Genomic DNA, 22,812 nt, shown 5'->3' with positions numbered 1-22,812 from the left:
GCCTGAGGTTATGAATTTTGGGGAAGAACACCACACCATGAGAGGAGTCCTCATTGCATCGTATCAGGGAGTAGATAATACTGGTATGTCAATTACCAGTGATGTTACCCCTTATCATTTGTCTGCCAGGTTTCTCTACTATCTGTCTCTCCTTAAACTTTCACTCACTAATTTTAGCATCCATAAGTGGTTCTTGCCTGCTGCAATTACTCTACAGCATTCAAATGATTCTCTGTTTTCTTTAGTCCCTCCTATTTATCAATTTGAATTCGGGAAGGAAGAGTTGTCCTTTCTCTTTCATTTATTCATTTATAACACTATAAACTCATGGATACTTATTTTGTTCTTTGCATTATAATCCCACGTTACTGTTATTTATTTCATTGTTCGAATTGTGCCCTCTTTGGCTATTGGAAGTGCTTTCAGGTTTCAACAAGCTCCCCACCTTATTTTTAAACACGTCTTCATTTTACAGCAGCGGATGTTTCTGGCTCATTTTGTCTCTTCCTGCCCCAGTCCCAGAATCAACTGCTTCTCTAAGGAGCCCTCATTCTTTTTGTTGGAGGATGGTATTTCGAAATCAAGATCTGGGTGTTAGGGGAGCTGAATTTTACTGTGGTGTCAGTTTTCTAGGCCCTTAGTGAACAGAGCTAGGAAATAATGTGTACTAACCCACACGTATACACACATCTGTATTTACTTCTGTATAGATCTAACTCAGTAGTTCTTAATCTGGGGCAACTTTGCCCCACTTCAAGGGATATTTGGCAACATCCAAAGGCATTTTGGTGTGTCGCAACTCAAGGGGAGGGTGCTACTGGGATCTGCTGGGTAAAGGCTACGGATGCTACTGGACATCTTATAATACACAGTGCAGGCCCCCAAAGCAGAGTTATGCAGCCCAAAATGTCAGTAGTGACAAAGCTGAGAAGCTCTGTTCTGTCTATGTATCAAAAACGCACAAGAACATGAGTGCATACTGATTCCTCTGATCCAACCCAGCACCACTGGCTTTGTTCTAGCGTTCTTCCTTTGCTTTTGTATAACTTCCTTCTCCAAGAGGGAGGACCCTGACTCATCATCTACAATATATTTACTTATTTGCTCAACCCTGATATACAGGCAAAATAGCTTCAACATTGCTAAACTCTGTGTTGTGAGAAATAAACTTTCTCTCTAATTTTGTGTCTCTAGCCTTACCGTATCCACTCAAAACACTATTTTCCAAAACCACTCAGATGGCCTCCTTTCTCCCTCACCGCCTTAAGCATGGAGATATCACTCATATGTAATACTGTTAGATTTACTTACCACAGTCTGCATTGAATCTTTAGGCCTCTGACAACCTGGTTGATTTTTTTTTTTTAACTTGCATACAGTAAAATTCATTCTTCGGATTATACAGTTCAATGGATTTTGACAAATACATAGAGTTAAATTTCATGAATTATAATTAAAATATAATGAGTTGGGGAGGGAAGGGAAGGCTAACATGTGCCAGAGACTTTGTATTTATTCACTTATTTAATCCTCACAACTCTGAGAGCTCATTGACCCCATTTGACAGATGAGAAAACTGACATTGCAGGATCTGGGTTGTGTCCCAGGGCTCAGACTCTAGAACTTTCATTCTTTCCACAGCTTTATCTTACTGCCTCAGGGATCTAAGTCATGCATAAGATTTGCAATAATGTTTTAGGAAGAAGGCAGTTTAGAGAATCAGAGAAACCCTGAGAGGTGGGGGCCTGCTGGGATTGGGACATGAGGACAGAACTTATTTCTGGCTCCTACTAATTGCCTTGTGAATTTGGAGAAGTAATTCAATGTTCTCTTGCTTTAATTTGCCTCTCTCTAACTAACAGTGGTCTCCAAACTGCTTTGACTGTATATCCCATCAGTAAAAAAATGTTTCAGCACACTTATTCACAAAATGTTTATCTATTTGTAAAATTAAATATGTATATATATAAAGATCCACTAACATTTATGTATGTTAAAAATATTTACTAATGTCCATTGACAGATGACTGGATAAAGAAGTTGTGGTATATTTATACAATGGAATACTACTCAGCCATAACAAGAATAAAATAATTTCATTTGCAGCAACATGGATGGACCTGGAGATTGTCATTCTAAGTGAAGTAAGCCAGAAAGAGAAAGAAAAATATCATATGATATCACTCATATATGGAATCTAAAAATAAAAAGAAAGGAAGAAGGACACTATGAACTCATCTACAAAGCAGAAACAGACTCGCAAACATAGTATAAACAATCTTAGGGTTACTGGGGAAAGTGGGGGGAAGGGATAAATTTGGGAGTTTGAGATTTACAAATGTTAGCCACTATATATAAAAATAGACTTTAAACAAGTTTTTTCTGTATAGTACAGGGAACTATATTCAATATCTTGTAATTACCTTTAATGAAAAAATTTGAAAAGCAATGTATATATGTATATGCATAACTGGGACATTGTGCTGTACACTAGAAATTGACAAACTGTAATTGACTGTATTTCAAAAAATTTTTGCTTAAATCAAAATTTCAAAAGGATGAGATGAAGATAAAAGAACTATAACTCTGCTTTCATTAGTATTTTTAGTTGGGACCATGTGATGAGTTAGATTGTCCTTATTTTTATCTCCTGTAACATGAATTAAAGAGAGGTGTCTGTGCTGCCGTGTTTATGCTGTTTCCTTATGCTTGCATTTGTTATTAGCTTTACTCTCTAATTCCACTACAGAAATAATTGTATGCCATTAGCCTATTTCTTATCAGGGTTAGTTTTATCAAAACCAGTTTAGAAATCCTGCAAATCCACGCAACCTGCTGCACAAAACTGCAGTATGTCCTACACTGAAAACAAACATGTTATGGTGATGCTTGTAACATCCCTGAATTACAGGATTCCCTCAGGCTTTCTCCTCTACTGTCCAGAACACTTGACCTTCTGCCAAGTAGGGTAGAGAGGGGACCAGTTTTAATCCATGTATTAAGTACTAGTAAAGCTTAATTTCTGTTTTGTCTTGGGTAAAATAAATCTTAGTTGAAATAGTTAATTACTCTGCTCCAAAAGAATGTCTTGCATGTCCACCAGATATAAATACTTCGTTTTAGAGACCACTGATCTATAAAATGAGTATATGTTTCTTCTAAACAGAGGAAATCTGGGGGTCAATGGTATGAGCTCTATTATTCATTGTTGAATTATTCAGGAAAAAGACTAAAAAGCCTTTAAGAAAAATATTATTGCATCTCTCAAACTAGTCTTGCTGCAGGAATTGAGGGAATCTAGGATTGTGGCTGATGGCAACCAAAGCTAGGGAGCAAATTAAATGTGAGTGCCCTACACTTCTGAAGATGGCCTGTTTCCTGCTGTACCTTTGACACTGCAGTGGGTCCTAGGACAGATGGAGGAGGCTGCTTTGCTGAAGCTTCTACGGTCAAGGAACCCAGATGAGTGTAAGATCCATTCGAAATCTTCTTGTCTGAATTCTCTTTCCCATCTCAGAATATCTAAGCCTTTTTTTTTTTTTTAAGTCAACTTGCTCTAGAACAAGCTGGATTCAGGTCCTCAAGGTGGAGAACCACCCCAGGCTGGTCCAGAAAAGATCCTCAAAGGCCGGCTCATAGGAGCAGCCCCTTAGAGAGCCTGAGCTGAGTTCCAACCCCAACCCAAGGGGTCTGGATGGAAGTGAGTCAACTTCAGGAATGCAGTGAATTCTACATTTAGCCCCAACTTAGTCACCATGGCAAATAGCAGTAGAGCCGTAGCTTTTGTGCTACTTCCTTTTCAGCTGCAACAAAGTGACCAGTGGAAACAGGAGAAGGAGCAGACCAGCTTGAGTTAAGCAGGGCGCCCTGGGACCAAGCAACCTCCCAGCACTGCCTTAAGCCTTGGTCTACTTTTGTTCTACTGAAGCAAATCGCTGTGCGGCTTCACTGGGAGTCTCTGTCAGCTGTAGCTTTAAAAAAATACTCCTGCAGTAGAAGAAGTAAAAGAAACAGCTGATGAAAGGACCTGCCATTTAAAATACTCCAAGAAATCCAGAATTCAATGGAAAGAACATAAACGACTTGGAGGAAAAGAAGTTTCCAGTCTCTAAGTAGAGTTCACGTCCACTCGAACTTCTACGTGAAGTGAGTCAGTCAGCAAACAAATACATATGTTCTACTGAAAAAAAAATTTTTTTAAATAGTACTTACTATTTGGAATGGGAAATTCTTGTACATCTTTTCATTTAAATCCAAAACTGACAACAGAGCATAATAAAAATCTCCCTCTTAACAACCCATCCTCCCAGACATTCAGTTCGTCTCCAAGTCAGAGAGATACCGAGACAGTTCATCTTTACTGGCCAACAAATACATGACTTATGGCTGAGTTGGTCTGGCTTATGTGTTAGGGCAGTAATCCAAGAACAAATCCCAGCAGAAAGGAAAAGTTGTTAATGAAGACTTTTAAAAAAAAAGAATTCTTCCATGTATTCACAATATAACAACATCAGTTGTATTATCGTCTTATACAAAGTACAAAGGAATACCATAGAAGTTATCAGTACTCAAGAGAGAAACATTCTGGCAGAATGGAAGAGATAACATAATTTACCTTCTTTTGATTTTCTCCAGGATGTTTGGAGCTTTGGATGATGAAGATCTTCCTGTAAGCATTTGAGTTGGGGTTTGGCATCTGGCTTGACCTGAATTGCCCAGTTACAGCTGGCCCTAATTTTTACAAAATCTTGTGTGACAAGAAGAACTTTCCTTGGCTCTGGAATGTTCCAAACCATCGGGTGTAAAGTCTAGTTATTTCCCATTAATTTTTCCTTCCTTCTGATATAATTTTAGATTCTTCAGACTCTGCTTTATGGAAGAAGCACCTCCCATCCTAACCATCACTCTGGTCCCAGATTCCAGAAACCCAAGAAATGATTCATCATAATGTGAGTGATTGGTTGCCAGTTAACCTCCTTTCCCGAGGAGGTGGGTGAGAGAGAAAGTAGCAAATGTTCATTCAGTACCTGCTATCTTAGATGTTTTATCTCATTTTATAATAGTTGCCCACCCACCCCTACCCACCCCTCTTATATTTTCAGTTTAACAACAGTCACACAGAGGAGCTGGTAAAGACATGCAGCTGTGGTGTATGCATCCTGGTCCCTGCCATTCTAGAAGTCATTATTAACCTTAAAAAGTGGGGGAGGAGTGGGGTGGGAAATAGTATTCACCAGGCAAAAATGTATAAATACACCTTTATAAATGAGCACTTAAGGTTTTTCAAGTGTCCCAGGGATCTTGCAGCCTTGATTTATGAACCCTTATAACGTTTCCATGTTATAACTGTTATACTCCTCTATAACACAATCCCCAAAACAATTCACCATCCCCAAAATAATTTAAATAATAAACGTGTGTGACTTATGCTGTCTGGGTATTATGACAATGGACAAGTGGCAATGGAGAGTGATAATTCACTGTTTCTTTAGATCAATCACAGACTGTTAGAGCTTAAAAATCTTCCAGCTTGTTTTTTCCAACGTTCAGCCATTTGCATAACATCTTCATAATATTTTAAATGGAATTTTAAAAGTTGTATCAAAATTTTATTGCAAACAGCAGTTAAAAAGTTCTATAATTATTACAAGAAGTAAAGTTGTCTTATAGCCCTTGAAGTTACCACTTTTAAAACTTCTAAATTATTATTTTTATATTTACCTCCAATTCTTTATTTTTTAAAAAACAAGTCCTGATATTTCTACTTGATTTTTCATTTTAGCATTATTTATTGATTTTCTTTTGTGGAAGATTCAGATAAAGCTTAATTTCAATATTGCTTACCCAGCTTTCACCCCTACTTCCCATCTTTCTCCATTCTTTCAATAGAGACATTTGGATAAAATCAATATTCAGTTGACACTACTTTAAGGATGAACTATTGACATCTGAGCCATGTAGTAAAGTGTGATTCCTTTTCCTTTTCTGCACAGCTTTTTGTTTTCCTTGGAAAACATTCTGCAGAGTAAATAACAGTACTAAAGTCGGACAAGAATTTTTATACACTTTTCACTAATATACCTCCAAACTTTCCCTTAGTTGCATAAATCTTCTCTCTGCATTCATGCTTTTGGTATCCCAATGGTTTCATCTTCTTGAAGAATTCTTTTCTGGAGTCTTCTGACCAGCTGGGCGAGGAGTGGCAGATTTCTGGCTGTTTGGAGTCCTACTCGATCCTAAGCAGATTTTTAACCACACTTGTTCTGTTTTTAATCTTACTTTCCCATCTCTGCTCCCAGAGATAATTGATGCTACAAATTTTTAGGCCTTTCAGAAATTCTGAGATCAGGTTGCCTCTCAACTTCGCCCACTGCTGGCTTAGGATTCATCTTTCCTAGGTCTGCTCATCAATTACCCCATGTCCATCTGATGTCTAGTTTTGAAGATTTTATTGCCATCATCTTTCTCTCATTTATTCGTCCTACTAGGTGCCAATTATGTGCAATTGTGTATGCTTTATTTTATTTTTTTAATTTAATTTTTTTAGGGGAGGTGATTAGGTTTTTATTTTTTTATTTATTTTCTTCTATGTATTTTTATTGAAATATAATCTTTACAATGTTTTGTCAATTTCTGGTATACAGCACAAAACTTCAGTCATATAGGAACATACATATATTCGTTTTCATATTCTTTTTCACCGTAAGTTACTACAAGATATTCAGCATAGGTCCCTGTGCTATACAGTATAAACTATTTATCTATTTTTTATTGGGAGTACTGGGGATTGAACTCAGGACCTCGTGAATGTTAGGCATGCACTCTACCACTGAGCTATACCCTCTCCCCTACAATTGTGTATGCTTTAAAACCAATCTTTTTAACACACATCATTATAAGTTTTTTCAGTTTTTTCCTGTGGAAATTGTTTAGGCTACCATTTACATAATATTTTTCTTTATATTGACTTGATTTTTGTGTTTTAACTCATCCTATTTGATGATATTCATAAAATTATGATTGCATAGACTTTCTAAAATAGTTACATTCTAGAAGACATTAATATATATTAAAAAGAAGAAAATCTGTTACATCACCAGTGGCATGCACTCCACCTATGGAAACATTATTCTGGTCTAACGTGGAAACTAAGGTCCAGGGAGGTTACATGCTTTAGGTCTAACACATGGCAGAACCAGGAAATTCTTTGGACCTCCTGAATCCCTTACCTGTTCTTACCACTTAAGCCAGGCTGCCTGGACTTCTATCAAGATATACTTACTAACTATATATCTTAATTCTCTAAGCCATCCATTACCACTTACCGTGTTGTACCACTATCAAATTATCCAGCCCTAAGTGGCAGGCTTTGTTTAAAGCTCGTCATTCCAAATATGACCCACTTGTAGCCCTGAATAGGGAGACACATTGGTGGAAAAAATCAATGAGGTCAGTATCACTTACTACTCATCTGACAAGAATGGTTACTTACTAAGTAATCAAGTTTTCCGAAAGCCTTATTCATTGTGAAATGAGTAAGGAAAGGCACCAGAGAAGTGTATGTTTTCTTTGCAAGACATGAGACCTCCAAGGCACAGACATCTTACATATTTTCCCCAACAGAAGGTAGTGCGGTTTGTAAATGGCAGAATCTGTTTGAAAACACGATTTTTTCCAAGCCCATTATTTAAATAGAAATGGCCCAAAGCCAGCATTACTTTAAGCATAGGAATTCTCACATAGTTTATCCTCACCAACAAATTCCACAGTACCAAATTTAGCTTGGTGAGACCAGTGTGATGCTGAAAATACTTCCTCTGCTGTTACTTGACAATGTTTAACAAAGGAGGAGCAGATGTTGATCTACAGAGACAGGTTAAATTTTAAAATTGCAAATGTCATTATATCTAATTAAAGCCAAAACGAAAGACACGGATTTGAGAATGACACAATCATTGAAATAGCACTTTAGAGTTTAACAGGATTTGATCTGTGTAATATATTTTAGTCCCCACAAGGTACATATTCTACTTTTTAACTTATAACAGTCTAACTTCAAATAATACCATTCCACGTTAAGTATAGTATGAGAATCTTACAGTGGAATGTTTCTATTTCTCTGTTACTATCTTTGTGCTATTTTCATACATTTTGCTTCAACATGTGTTATGAATCCCATAATACACTGTGATTATTTTTGCTCTAAATAGCCAATCATCTTTTAAAGAAATTACACATATACTTACTATTTCTGGCACTCTTCAATCATTTATTTAGATCCTTTTCTTGTATGATATCTTGCCCCCCCAAATTTCCTTTAACATTTATTGCAGTGAAGAACTTCTAGTGATGAGCTTTTTCATTTTTGTTTGAAAAGTTTTTATTTCACTTTTATTTTTAAAACAGGCTCACTGGGTATTAAATTCAAAATTGACAGTTTTTCTTTCATCACTTTAAAGATGTTGCTCCATTGTCTTCTGGATTATGTAGTTTCTGACATGAAATCTGCTGTCATTGTCATTTTTTATTCCCAGGTGTGTATATATAAAATGTGTTCTTTATCCTCCAACTATTTTTAAGATTTTCTTATCTCTGATTTTCAACAGTTTGATTATGAGGTGTCTTGACATGATTTTCTTGTTTATTCTGCTTGGTGTTTGCTGAACTCCTTGACTCTGTCAGCTTTGAGTTTTCATCAGTTAGAACATTTTTATTCATTATTTTGTCAAATAATTTCACGCCCACCCCTCACACTATTCTCTTGGCATCTTAATTATACATGTGTAGTCGACTTCGATTATACCTATATCATTTACAATTCCTAGTGCTCTGTTAATTTTTTCAGTCTTTTGCCCCTCTATGCTTGGAGAGTTTATATCTCTATGTGGATGTTTATATTGCTCTGCCTTCAACTTCACTATCTTTTCTTCTGCAGTGTCTGATTAACTATTAATCCCATCCAGTATTTTTCATTTCAGATATTGTATTCTTCATCTCGGTGTATCCCATCATCCATTTATATCATCAATTTATCTTCTCATCATGTTTATGTTTTCTTCTACTTATACATATTTAAAATAGCTGTTTTAATGTTCTTTTCTGCTGGCCCATTATTTCTACAATTTCCTGGGTCTGTCTCTTGATCAGTTTTCCTCCTGGTTATGAATAATATTTTCCTGCTTTTTTGCATATTTGGTCATTTTTGCCTAGACACCTGGTAACTGTAATTCTACATCATTGTTTTCTGAATTTTGTTATATTCCTTTAAACAGCGTTGAGCTATATTATGGCAGAGGGTTAAGTTACCTGAGATCAATTGGATCTTTTCAAGTTTGATTTTGACTTTCATTATCACGGGTCTAGAGCATGGCTAATAACTAATAATGGTTATCAGTCCTGGGGTGTATTCAGACCTCGACTAGGAGGTCTTTCTACTCTGGCTGGTGGGAACACAAACTATTCCCAGCCTTGTGTGAGCCCCAAGAAACGTTCAGCCTGCTGCTTTGGGGTAGTTCTTTCCTCTCGGATACGCTAGTCTCGTGTGTACATAGAGCAGTGCTCAGCCAGAGTTTCAAAGTGACCCCTCTGCAAACCTCTGGATCTTGCTTTCACTCTGCAGCTCCCCACTTTCCAGTACCCTGATCCCTAAGTTCCAGTGGCTTCCACCTCCTTTGCCTAAATCTCTATCTAGCTCCTCACTGCAGTGAGACTGTTGAGCTGTTTCTCCCTCCTTGCACTGCAGTCTGGAAACTGTCTCCAGGCAGCAACTTGAAACAGTTGTAGGAGTCACCTCTTTTTCCCCCTCCTCTCAGGCCCTAGTCTATGCTGCCTGTTGTTCAATATCTAAAAAGTATTGTTATACATATTTTGTCCAGTTTTCTAGTTACTGAAGGCAACAGGGTGAATCCACTTTCTGTTATTTTATCTTGGCCAGGAGCAAGTCTTTTGATCCCCTTCAATGAATGTTTGTGGTTAAGAATGCTTTTTTTTTACAATCTTCCCTAGTGACTCTAGAGTTCCTTTCCAAGTCTGAAGGTGTTTTAATAATAACTAATCATGCTGGAACCTTTATTTTGGTCATACTAGTAGCAGGTTCTCTTTCCTATTTCCTTCCTGACACCTTGCCAGATCCTTGAGGTCTGAGTCTCACCAACTCATTCACATACACTTTATGCAGTGACCAGTGTTTTCATGTTTAGATTGCCATACATCACAATTATCTAGAGCCCAGGAACTGACGATAGTTGTTGGAAATGATATATAAATGGTGGTTACCCTCAGAACCCTAATCAGAGTTGTGAGAAAGCAAGAATTCTCTTGAGGGCCCTTCTCTTTTTCTTCTCCTCCCTTGTCCTGGAGCCCCTATTCCTTGACTTTATGCTCCCCGGTTCTCCAAAAGCCCTTCTAGAGGCTCCACATACAAGCACATCCTCTTTCAAAATTATCTTTTCTTCCTTCTTACAAACCAGTCAAGCTCCAATTATCTCATAGGCTTAACCCATTCACTGTAAGAAGCTTGAAAACAGGAACTGAATGTTATTTTTGGTGTTTGATCAACCTCTAGAAAATCACCTGACAATGGAATGATTAAAAAAGAAGCTCTCTTTCTGCTTAAAAAGCTGGAGATCTTGGTGGTCATCTTTGTAAGAAAGATGTAAGAATGAAGGCAACACAGGAAATGTGGAGAAAAAAGGGAGTACAAAATATTATTACGATGACATGATTTGGGCTCCTGGATTCAGCTACCTAGATTGACCCTTAGATTTCCCAAGAGCCTGACAGTTCCCATATTTGCCTAAATTAGTTTGAATTGGGTTTCTGTCACCAGTAGGTCTAAGCAATCTTTTATATCAAACACCAAGAAGGGGGTGAAGTATAGAGAAATGGTCAGGTACATGGCAAAACAACTGGTGATTTATAGAGTAGAGCCCCTCTCCCAAAAACCTGCTGCTACCCTCATCTGAGAGGCAGCAAGTATCTGAGCCTTAGATGGTGGGGACCAGGCAAAATCCAAGCCTGGGCCACTGGTGGATAATGCTGGACAGCCCTACCTACGGCCTGTCATCACTTCGAGGTGCTGTCAAATACACCTCAGTGGAAGTGGGGAAATGGGTGGAGGACTTCATGCTGGCTTGAACACAACCCAAAATCTCCTTTTCTGTGCCTTGGTGGCAGGTACCCCCACGGCCCCAAGGTGCTATTGACAAGTTAGAACAGTGGCTTCACATTTCACAGTTTTCTATCCCTCGAATCCTTGTGGAGGTTTCACTGTGTTCTAGCAGTTTATCAATTCAAGCCCTGGGTAACAGCAAGCAGGTACACACAGGGATTGGCTAAGAGGGAGGAGATCCCCACAGCATCAAAATGCTGATGGGTTAGTTAGGATAAAGTATTGCTGCCTTCACTTCCCCTGGTTGGCTTTGGCCTCCCTTTCCCACTTGTCCTTTGGCAGGGATGCTGAATGCTCATGTGGGACCTCTTGGACCACTACCAGAAGAGTCTCTAATTAAGGCAATTAGGCGAGAGCTGGAGGACCCTGTGGTTAGCCATGCGGTGGTGCCAAGGGTCTCCTGGGTCAAGAGACTAAGTCTCAGCTCTGCTGCTGATGGACCCTAGGGGGAGTCTCAGTGAAACCCAAACAAGATGAAATCACCTTCCCTTTGTAAACACTCCTGAGTGTCCCAAATAATGCAGGGTGACAACGACGTGTCAGTACAGAACAAGGATAATATATTTGGCAGCATCGACTTCATTTCCTGGTTGATGAATTTGGCAAGAACCTCATCACTGACAGACAAGTCGTGGTAAAAATTTTTAAATGTAAAACTTTTTGAAAAAATGAATATTGTGTGAACATCACTGTTATTGGAAATAACGGGAAATCACTATGTGGTTGATACTTTCAGAGACTACTTTTATATTTATGCAAAAAAAAAAAAAAGTACCCTTCCGATTTTACAGGCACAGAAAGTGATGCTCCGAGAGGTTGAATAACTACAAAACTAGAACCTAGAATGTCTGGGAAGAATCTCTCTTCAACATCACAGTGCCTCTCATTACACCATGATGCCTCCCAGCCGCCCTCCCCCTGGAGAGCTGCTGAAGGCGATGGCTTACCTTCGCTGTCCAGGGGGCGGTACTGCTCACCACACTCACCCCAGAGCCCAGAGTGTCAGCGGAACCTCCTAGATCCAGCCCCACCACTCCCCGAGCCAAGCGTAGGTTCAGCTTGTACCCTCAACTAGTGTTAACAAGGCCAGAGGTCCATCAGCCACTAGCCCCATGAAAGACTTCTGGAAGATCTCTGAACACACATTCCTGCTTCAGCAAATTATCTCCAAGAATGCAGTGAGGATACAGAGAGGTGAAGGAGAGATGCCAGAGTCGGAAACTAAATTGGTTCCTCCTAAGATGGCTGGTGCCAAGGGCTGCCTCCGGGGAGAAAGAGGAGATTCACCGCACACTGCTCCCCAGAGGTGGAGGGGACAGATCATATTGCTTTCCACTCTTGCTTCACCCAGAGGAATGGGCTCAGTGACACTGCAGGCCTTTCTCTTCCCCGCTATCTTTGAGTCAAGGCGCCGTGCTGACCAAGTGGGTCAGATACAGGACTGCAAAAACATTGTCCGAGTTGCCCAGGGAGGATGTGGCCAACATTCCTAGGTGTGTTTGCAAATACGGCAGAGAGAGTAGGTGCAAAGTGAGCGATGCTGGCAAAGCACACCCATATCCAGAGACCAGAGGTTCTCTCCTGCCAAAGGTACTACTGATTAATCCTTACAACTCAGTGGTACGTGCACTTTCACACTCAACCGCAGAGGGGAATCCTACACTCCAAACTCTACCCGGGTGGGTTGTATAATAGCATGCTGTTCATTACAACAGAACTCTGCTTTGCCAGAACATAGCAATCCATCAATGGACAAACTTCCTTGGTACACATTTTTCATCCCATAGATTTTGTACGGTTGTGTTTTCATTGGTAGTTATTTTTCAGATTCTAGACTATTCAAGTCATTTATCTATTACGTATTCATTAATCACTTCTAAAATCATTGAAAATTGCCTTTGATAGATATCCGTAAAATTGCTATATCAAGGACCTATTGACAGAAGTAAAGTAATAAAATGGGTTGAAAGAAGAAAACAATTATATTAGGAGATTTACACTAAGGAAGTAATGAAATGAAGTATGAAGTTTAGCTCTGAGCTTCCTGGCAAGAAAATAGAAAGGAAAAAAAAAAGTTATGCTGCATATGTTCCATTATTTAATTAAAGAGAACAGACAGATTCATTAGGTGACGTTGTCTTGATAAATTTCAAGTAGGGATTATTTGCAAAAACCAAATTTAAATGCAGCTTTTTAGGAATTCAGCTACAATGTGTGTAAGACCTAAATATGTGTGAGTATGTCTCTGTGTATGTATGGATGTACATATCAATCTATCATCTCTAGTCTCTTAGTGTTTTTCATAGATTTAAAAAAAATACCAGAAGCCTTTGCAAGACCTGATCTGTTTCAGTTTATAGAAATGACTGCCTCTTGTGAGAAAGGACCTGGTGGAAGGATGGGGGCAAAGGTAACCCCACATCCCAGGGACGTCTGTACCCTGATTATGTCCTGCTAGCTACCTGAGCTGATCCTACACAAATCCGTTATTTCATAATCTGGGACCTTTGGCCACGAGTGGTGGGAGGGGAGTTGGTCAGTCTTGCTGCCCTGGGCCCAGGATCCAGGTGCCTGAGGAAAGCTCTTTGGCACCCAGGTGCCCTACAGCCAGAGTATTTGTGTCTAAACCCACCGTGTGGGCCAAGCCTGGCATGTGACTGGGCACCTGCTCAGCTCCCATTTGGCACTCCGGCTCCCTGCTGGCCCTGGAAGCCTGCCCCAAACCGCAGCTGCCTGGCTGGGGGCCTGAAAATCTGCCCGTTCCCTGCCCAAGTACTCTCTCCCTCTAAAGGCCTGGAACTTGTCTTCTCACTCTTCCCTCAGCTGCTTGGAGGGGTCCTGCTTCCACCCCGATGCTCCAGACATTCCACCCCCATCAGACCACTTGCCTGTCATGCATGCTCCTCTGCCCAGAAACCCTAACAATCCCATGCTTCCACCTCTCTGATTAAATACCCTGGAAAGTTAGACCCACGTCCAACCAGACCCCTGGAGAGTCATGATGTCAATTCCTGGCTGTCCTCCTTAGAAGGCAGCTCAGATTAATCCTGGATCCTCCCCTTTACCTGCTGAACCACTGTTTAAAAAGGCTATAAAAACAGATGGCGGTCTCATCTTTCCTAGAGTAGCCCACGTGGAGGCTGCGTCCAGCCCCCCAACTTCAGGGGCATGTTTGTGGGACCGTGACTGTGGACAGGGCTGTGCTTCAACCCCACCAGCAGACAGGACTGACTCAAAAGGGTCCAGAATTACACACTGCATTTGAGGGAACAAGGTTTGCTGCCTTCACCTGGCCATGCTACTGTAAAGGGTCTAAGAATACGTGCTCCTTGGGGGGAAATTCTGGGAGAAGACCCCCTCCAGGCTCCCCCTGTGAGGTAAGGAGTGTCTGAGCAAGAGCTGAGATATTTCCAGACCCTGAGGGGCTTGCTGCGAGAGGAAAACCCTTTGCAATGGGTTCTCAGATAAATCCAAGGCTGGGAGCCAGGGGAACTGTGGGGCTGTAACAGCCAGTTGTGTCCTGCTGAGATGGGGTTTACAGGTGTCCCTGCAATGGGCACGGCCAGGAGTTGTGACCTCTAGGATCACAACCAGCCAAGCCCAAGTGGTGTGGTGTGTGCTCCCTAGGGCTGAAGCATCCCAGAGACCAACCCCCAAGACAGCCACCACCATAGATCCACCTGCTTGAAAGGAAGTGATGCTTGTAACTGATCAAAGCCAATTCTGCGGTGCCTGGTTCATAGGTTCTCAATCAACATTTACAGCTTCAACCCCTCAGAGACCAAGCAGCCAAGGTGGAGAGAGGGTCACATCCCCTGAGGTTGGCAGGTGCCCCATGCGGCAGCCAGGGCTCCTCTGGGTGAAGTGGAAACATGCCCCTCCACCCCTCCTACTCAGGCCGTGCCTCTGGGAGAGACTGAAAAGTCAACACCACGTGGAAAGAATAGTTCTCTCCAGGTTCCCTACCTCTCCCCCTGACTCTGCCTTCCAGGAGAACATTTCTGTGGACGGTGAGGGGAGGGTGGGCCCATGGAGACCGAGGGAACCGTGTGAGAATAAACCATTGACAGATCCCTGCAGTCTTGCTCTTCAAAGCACCTAAACCATGTGAGCTGGCTGTCTTTTGTAACTTGAGGTACAAGCACACAGGTATTTATTTTCCTGTAGTGATGGAAAAGTAGATAAAATTCATAAACAGTGAGCTGCATGCCTTAAGTGACCTTCTCATGGAGTAGTAACAAAAAGCAATTACAGAAAGAACTCCATCTGATTTTAGACATGCCAAAAAGCTAAACAAAATACAAAGAAAATCCATTTTTCAGGCCAAATAAGACAAGGAGTGATTTCGGCAACTTAGTTCTTTTCTTAAAGGAAGAATGACAAATACACTGAAGTCATAACCTGCAGTTGGGCTGGAGAGCTTTAAGATGGGAAAATACCCAAACCAGCCTCTGCCATTCCCTTTTCCCTGTGGCTACAAAAAAACCTCATGCACTAATTCTTACAGGCTGAGGCTTCTGCGGTGAAAAAGTGACTATGTGGCAGGTAATGCCAGGCTGAGTTCAGGGAGGCCTGGGGCGGGGGGTAGTCACGGCCAGTCCTGCGGCTTAGAGACCTGCTGCCACACAGAGAGAAGGACCAGGGACATGTGGACAGTGACCAGGGGACAGGAGCAAAGAGACAAGGTAGTTATTAAACAGCAAAGATAGTTTCAAAGAAAAGTTTGCTAATGCTATCCAGACTAGAAGAGATGATTGCTCCAACAATAGTTTTTAAAAATCTATATTCATTTTAAATCATCACAATGTGTACACGGAGAACGACTGCCCAGGTTCAGGGTCACCTGTGCATGGGAACTGGGAAAACAAGAGACCCACAGTGGTACCAATCTTCAAAGCCTGGTCCACAAGCCTATTTCCTTGCATCACTCAAGGGTGCCACAGACTTCCAGGCCCCCCTGCAGAACTATTGAGTCAGAATCTCTGAGGGCGGGGCCCAGGAATCTGTATTTTTTTAGGCTTATTAAGTAGGGTGATTTTGAAAACCATTAACCCAAAGGGTGAAAAAACAAATTGTTAATACACATTCTGCCTCCCACCCTCCACCCACGGCAGTTTTACAGTCAGGCACCAGAAAGCACGTTGGACTTGGAATCAAAATGCTTGGGTTAAAATTATGCTACTTAAAGTCAAACAGAGAAAGACAAGTATCATATGATATCACTGTGTGGAATCTTTAAAAAAAAAGATACAAATGAACTTATTTACAAAACAGAAATAGTCTCACAGACTTAGAAAACAAACTTATGGTTACCAAAGGGGAAGAGGAGGAGGAGGGATAAATTAGGAGTTTAGGATTAATATACATAAAAATAGATAACCAACAAGGGCCTACTGTGTGGCACAGGGAACTACATTCAATTTCTTGTAATGACCTATAATGGAAGAGAATCTGAAAAAGAATAGATTTACATATATGTAAAAATAAAAAGATTGCCTTCAGTTAAAAAAATAATGGTTACTTGGCCTTGAGCAATTCACTTAACTTCCTATGGTTCCAGTTTTCCTCATTTGCAAAATGAAAATTCTACCCAAAGTTGTAAACATTAATGGACAAAGAATGTCAAAGCATTTGCCATGTAAACTCTACAGGATTACATACATGTTTATTATTACCATTACTCACTGTCATGTTATCACAAGCACCCCCACCCCCCCGTCCAACATGCCAGCACCCCAGTCTAAGCGCCCATGTCTCTTGCCTGGATGACTCCAATACTTGCTGCTAAAGATACTCTTCCCTCCCTCCCCTTCTGTCTCATACTCTGCTGGTTATTCATCTCTCTCACTTAAAACCTTCAAAAGCTTCCTGTTGCTCTTAGAATACAGTTTAAGATCCTTAACAAGACTAGCTCTTATCCTTACCAAGACCCGATTGACTGAGAGAAGGTAGATTAAAATGTAAGCGGTCCAGAGTCTTCTCGGCTGTTAGGCAGAAATCCACCCAGGCTGAATTCTAGCCATTGGGAGTCCAGGCAGCTAAGATACAGCACAGAGGATGGGACCTCGGCTCCATCAGAAGTCCCAGCTGGATGTTTACAAAGCCATGACCTCACAGGCATGCCTGAGGCCACACTATTGAAAAAGGAGAAAAATACAGTATTAAAAATGTAGGCTTTGGACTATGTGGGCCTAAAGAAATGATTCTAATTCATAGTATTTATAATAACATGATTAAATATCATTTAAAGGGTGGAAAGTAACACTTTCATTTTAATATATAAATATGCTTGCTGATAGGGTTTTTTTCATTTTTCAGTTTTATTAGGTAGAATTGTTACAAATTGACTGCACATATACAATATATTACATATAAATACACATACACAATATACTGCATATTTTTAAAAATTTACATATATGTACTGTTCATTGTTTCTGAGAACATTTAGAGCTTTAGCTTTTTAAACTTACATAGTTAGCAAAGGAATAAAACCAACCACAAAATAAGAACGAATGCAAAAAGATACATATACCCCGCTATTAGCAGCAACATTATTTATAATTGGATAGGCATTTTTATTGGTGCAAACATTTTTTATTTTTCAAAATAAACTTTTATTTTATGATAGATTTATATTTACAGAAAAATTACAAAGACATGTACAGAGGGTTCGTGTAGACTCCTCACCTAGTTACCCTTAATATCATTCTTATAAAACTGTGCTACACTTACGAAAAGTAAGAAACCAATGTTGGTTCAGTGAGGTTAACTGAACTCCAGACTTTATTCAGACTTCCCCAGTTTTTCCACGAATGTCCTTTTTCTTCTTTGGATCGGATTCAGGTTTCCACACCGCATTTAGTCATCACATCTCTTTAGTCTCTTCCAGTCTGTGACTGTGTCTCAGATTTTCCTTATTTCTGATAACCTTAATAGTTCTGTGGAGGGCTGGTCAGGTCTTTCATAGAAAAGGTCACTCAGGTGGGGTGTAGCTCAGTGACAGAGCACATGCTTAGTGCACAGGAGGTCCTGGGTTCAACCCCTAGTACCTTTATTTTTTAGAAAATTAAATAAATAAACCTAGTTACTATTATGTTCAGTATTATCACCCCTTTTTTGTTAAAACAAATAATAAAAGCATGTATTTGCTCAGAAAAAAAGACTAACAGGATATATATCAAAATGTCAACTCTGAACTGTGTTGTAATTACAAGTGATTTTTACCTTTCTTCCTTTCTTCAAAAACATGGACTGCTTTTGAACTAAGGAAACAAGTATATACAGGCAGTCCTTGCTTTGCACAGTGTCATGTTAACTGAAACTCTGCACATTGGAACGGTGACCTTGATTTGCACAGTTCTGTGTTAACTGTAGTTATTTAAAAAAAAAAAAAAAACCAAAAAACAAAGAAACAACAACAAAAAAACCCTTTGCACTTGAATAATACAGAGTATGAAAAGAAAGGCTAGTGCTTAGAATAGAAATTGAATTGACGTATTTACTCAATCACTCAACAAATATTTTAATGAGCATTTACTAAGTGGCAGGGATACAACAGTGTATCGACCCTAAGACGTTCTCCAGTAAATTATTTATGTTGGGGAAACACTGAAAACAACCTAACCGTCAAAATTACATATGAAAATTACACTATAGCCATAAGCTGGAATTACACGTAGCCATTAAAAATCATGTTCCAGATCAGACTTATTAGCACTGAAAATAATTAAAATATGCTTATGATGGAAAAGAGCAGGCAATAAAAAATATGTAGAGAATGATGTCATTTTTTTACTAACAATGTATGTATATTTAAGTTTTTATGTAAACATTTTTGTATTTATCCCCATAGTCTATCTATATCTGAGTAAAACCACCCCCTCTCTGGGTAGAGAGTAGGGAAGAAGACAGCCCTTGTCTAGGAACTTAATCAGATCCTAAAGTGAAACCACAAAGCATCTGCTAAATCCTTGGACGTGTAAATACAGGCCTGGAAGCAGCTCTGGGGTAGCGTAGTCTTGCTTTGCATAAGAAAAATGGTAGACATTTGAGGGTGTTCTGAGTGGGCAGAGAAAGGATGGCAGACGTAGGTTCCATCTGCCTCTGTTTGCTTTCAGTAAAGCCACCATGCAAGGGTGACTTGACTTCATATTGTATGCATGTGTATATGTGAATCAAGAAAAATGGCTGAGTTCCATATTTAGGCTAATGTCCATCTGTCACTGAAGACAGAGTTACAAGTGCAAAGGATAAGAACTCAATGAAGACAGGAAATTGGGGAACCTATTGAATGAATGATCCCCATTGAGCATCATAAGTGCCAAGAGCTGCCAGGGGAGATGCGATGACCCACGTTTCTCATGGTGAAATAAATAAGCCAGGAGAAAATAAATACAAAGTGAATGTGCTGGACACCAAGTTGGGTCAAGCAGAGGTAGGGATTTGACTTATTACAAAGGGGAGAGGAAATGCTGATGGGTATAATAGGGTGCCCAGCTGAGCCAAGACAAGGCTGGTGAGCAAGGAAAACATAGTCCTTCCTGCAGTCCGTGTGCAAAGGCACTAGGGTATTGCTCAAATTCCAGCAGAGAAAGCAGACAGAGCCACAGGATAACACAGTAATGTGATAAGCTCACTCCCTCCACGGGGCCTTTGCCCATGCTGGTCCCTGCACAGGAATGCTTCTACATCATCAGTCTCCTTTACTACGTTCAGGCCTCAACACTAACGTCAGCCCTTAGAGAGGTTTCCCCTGATCCTGAGATTTAAAGCAGCACTCACTACATCATCACCCGTTGTCATTCTTTCACAGTGTAGTCACTCCCTGAATTACCTTGCTCACTTGTCTATTGTCTCTCTCTTTCCATAGGCGTATAAGCTCTGTTAGAGCAGGCATCTTCACTGTCCTCTTCATTAGAGATTTTTTAAACAAATGAATAAGCAGAAAGAATGACTCTTCTGGCTTAAGGCTAGGTAAATAAATAACATGTCTCAAACATGTCCAGCACAGCAGATCCTTAATAAACGGTAGCTTTATAATGACTATTATTTATAGATGTCATGAAATGTCAGAAGCCCTGACTTCAAGGCTTCCAACCCTTCTTAAGAGCAGGGCCCAGAGCCCAGGGCGGTAGAGGCTGAGCAGGCAACACAGGTGGAGGGGCTGAGGAAAGCCCTGGGATGGTGGCTGCTGCTTGCCTAGGGGAGGAGCTGAGGGGTCCAGCGAGCGGGCAGCTCAGGAGGGTGTGGAGCGGGGGAACCATCAGGGTGGGGCTCCCGGGGAGTCCACAGGAAGCTGAGAGTCGCGTTGTGGGGGCTGAGCTTAGGAAGGAGAAACTCCTAATCTGAATCTTGTTTTAGTCATAAATTGATGTTGGCAAAGACGAGTTCCCTTCGATTTCAAAATTCCAGAGCACCTCTACTGAGCATCTACGACATCCACTATGTTCAAAGCACTTGCTGCCCCCAGAGGAGGAGAGCGCTGAGCCGGCTGTGGCTCACACCCTTCAGGACACGTTGTTTCGGAGGAGACAGAGGTGGGACACAGCTAACTCTATGGTGTAATAACCCTCTACTAGGGATACCAGTGGAGGTGGGGATGGCCTTACAAAGGATGCCTCGTAAGAGACAGCAGGGCTGGCAAAGAGGGCGAAGGGGACCCTTTGGAAGGGGATCAAAACCATGTTGCTGACTGAACACACAAAACGCAAAGAAAATATGTTTTTTGGTGGTTGTGTGTGGGGTATTTTTTTTTTCACTGCTCTTATGTCAACAAGTTCAGGGTCACCTTTAACTGGCAATAATATGGTGGGAAAAGATAATTTCACTATGATACGCTGCATATCTGAGGTCGGCATAGCTATCGATAATTGTTTATTATCTTTTCAGAAACAAAATAAGCTGAAATTCAAGAACTGGGCCTGAATGACTATATCTGTGTGGCTCCCAAAGCTGAACCCCCTCCACCCAGTGAGCTTGGCTGGTCACGTGGTGCCCTTTAGTCTTGGTACAGTGGGGGAAAAACACCAGAAGGACTTGCTGTCTCTCAGCCCCACTGACTGCACTCCGGATTTTTTTTTCTGCTTTTGCAAAAAACAATCAAATAAAAATGCTATCTTCCCATGATCAGAAAATATCTTCCATTAAGACTCTTTCTAGGACCTTAAATTTAAACTTTTGAAATTCTTTATTATCTGCTGCCCTTGTCACCAGCCTTTTTGAAATGGAGAATTTACCTTTAAGGAAAAATTTGCACTTTATTATAAGAATGGTAAGAGTCAAGCCTTCAGTTAACTCTCAAAAGAAACCCCACATGTTTGCCTTGTAATATACATGTAGCCGCAAGTATATTCCAAGAAAAAGAAGGCTTGAGATGCACTGACATATGGATTGTACACCTTTAAAGATGTCCCTGTTAGTAGGATTCTGAGTGTCATATGCTAAAGCTAATTGAAAGCGAGTTACAAAAAAAAGAAAACAAATGAAACAACATGGGTAAACTTTTACAGAATAAAAACATATCAAGCATAAAGAAGTCATCAAGCACTTACCATGTGTTCAGAACCACTCTGCATTTACCCAAGTATAGTACAGGCCATCTCTGGCGCTGCACAGAAGGTGTGCCCAAGTTCATTAGTAGGTTGTTTCTAAAAACAAAAAACAAAAGAAAAACAGAAACATTTCAGAACAGATTTCTTGTAGGCATACATCTTTGTTTCCTATATTATGTGTTAAATAGACTTTTGTGGGCTGGCTTAGCGCGTAGCCAGCATATTGTTTATATGGGAAGTATTACCCACGTTTCAGTGTATAGCTCAGTGGCTGGGACTCACCACCCGGCTCCCTTCCCCAAGCCCTGGAAAGAACCCAGGACTGCGGTGGGAGGGGCCAGATCATTGCTTTGGTTTCTGGGGTCTCTTCCTCTGAACTTGGCTCCTTGGGTGCTCAGCCACTCTGTCAGTTCTTAAGGAGAGAGCTGGCCCCCTTTGAGTTTGGGCCCACATGTGATTTCAGCTTTAAGACTCAGCTTCTCCTGTTGCAGGTTGAGTTGGGCCTTCTGGGCTCTTCTCTTGGACCCACATCCTCTCCATTGGCCCTCAGAAGTCCCAGAGCTCCACAGGCTGGTCCTGATAGGGATCAGAGATGATGCCAGCCCTTCAGGAGAGAGGAAAACCTCAGCTGGGTCAGTGGTCTGGGCAGGAGGTTTGCCAGGGTTCCTCAGGATAAGTAAGACAGACGAGGTCTGAGACCTCTGTGCTCAGCTTCCCACATCCAAGCAGGGAACCCAGCACTCATCCCTTCAGATGACAGGGAGATTCATGCACCAACCTGAGAACGAGAGGAGGGTCCCACCAAGGGACCTAGATGCCGCAGCTGTACCAACTATCATCAAAGACCTCTTAGTCAGCACCCAACACCCACTTTGAGGACAAGTTCAGAGGCAATTCCAAGAGTGGAACATCAAGTCACTCCTGGGTTCAGTGGGCATTCTCCACTTTTTCTGCTTTTGCAGGGCCAGGATGAGGATGTGTTGAAGGATTCTAGGCAGACTTTGTCTTGTTGGAGTCACGTGTTCTCCAACTGCCCTGCCATAAATGAGACTGGACCAATCGGAGGCAGAGATTTCCTTTGACTGGTTT

This window comes from Camelus bactrianus, chromosome 14 (genome assembly GCF_048773025.1).
Source record: "Camelus bactrianus isolate YW-2024 breed Bactrian camel chromosome 14, ASM4877302v1, whole genome shotgun sequence".
In the NCBI taxonomy this organism is placed as follows: Eukaryota; Metazoa; Chordata; class Mammalia; order Artiodactyla; family Camelidae; genus Camelus; species Camelus bactrianus.
The sequence above is the reverse complement of the archived record's forward strand: the minus strand, read 5'-3'. Positions refer to the sequence as shown.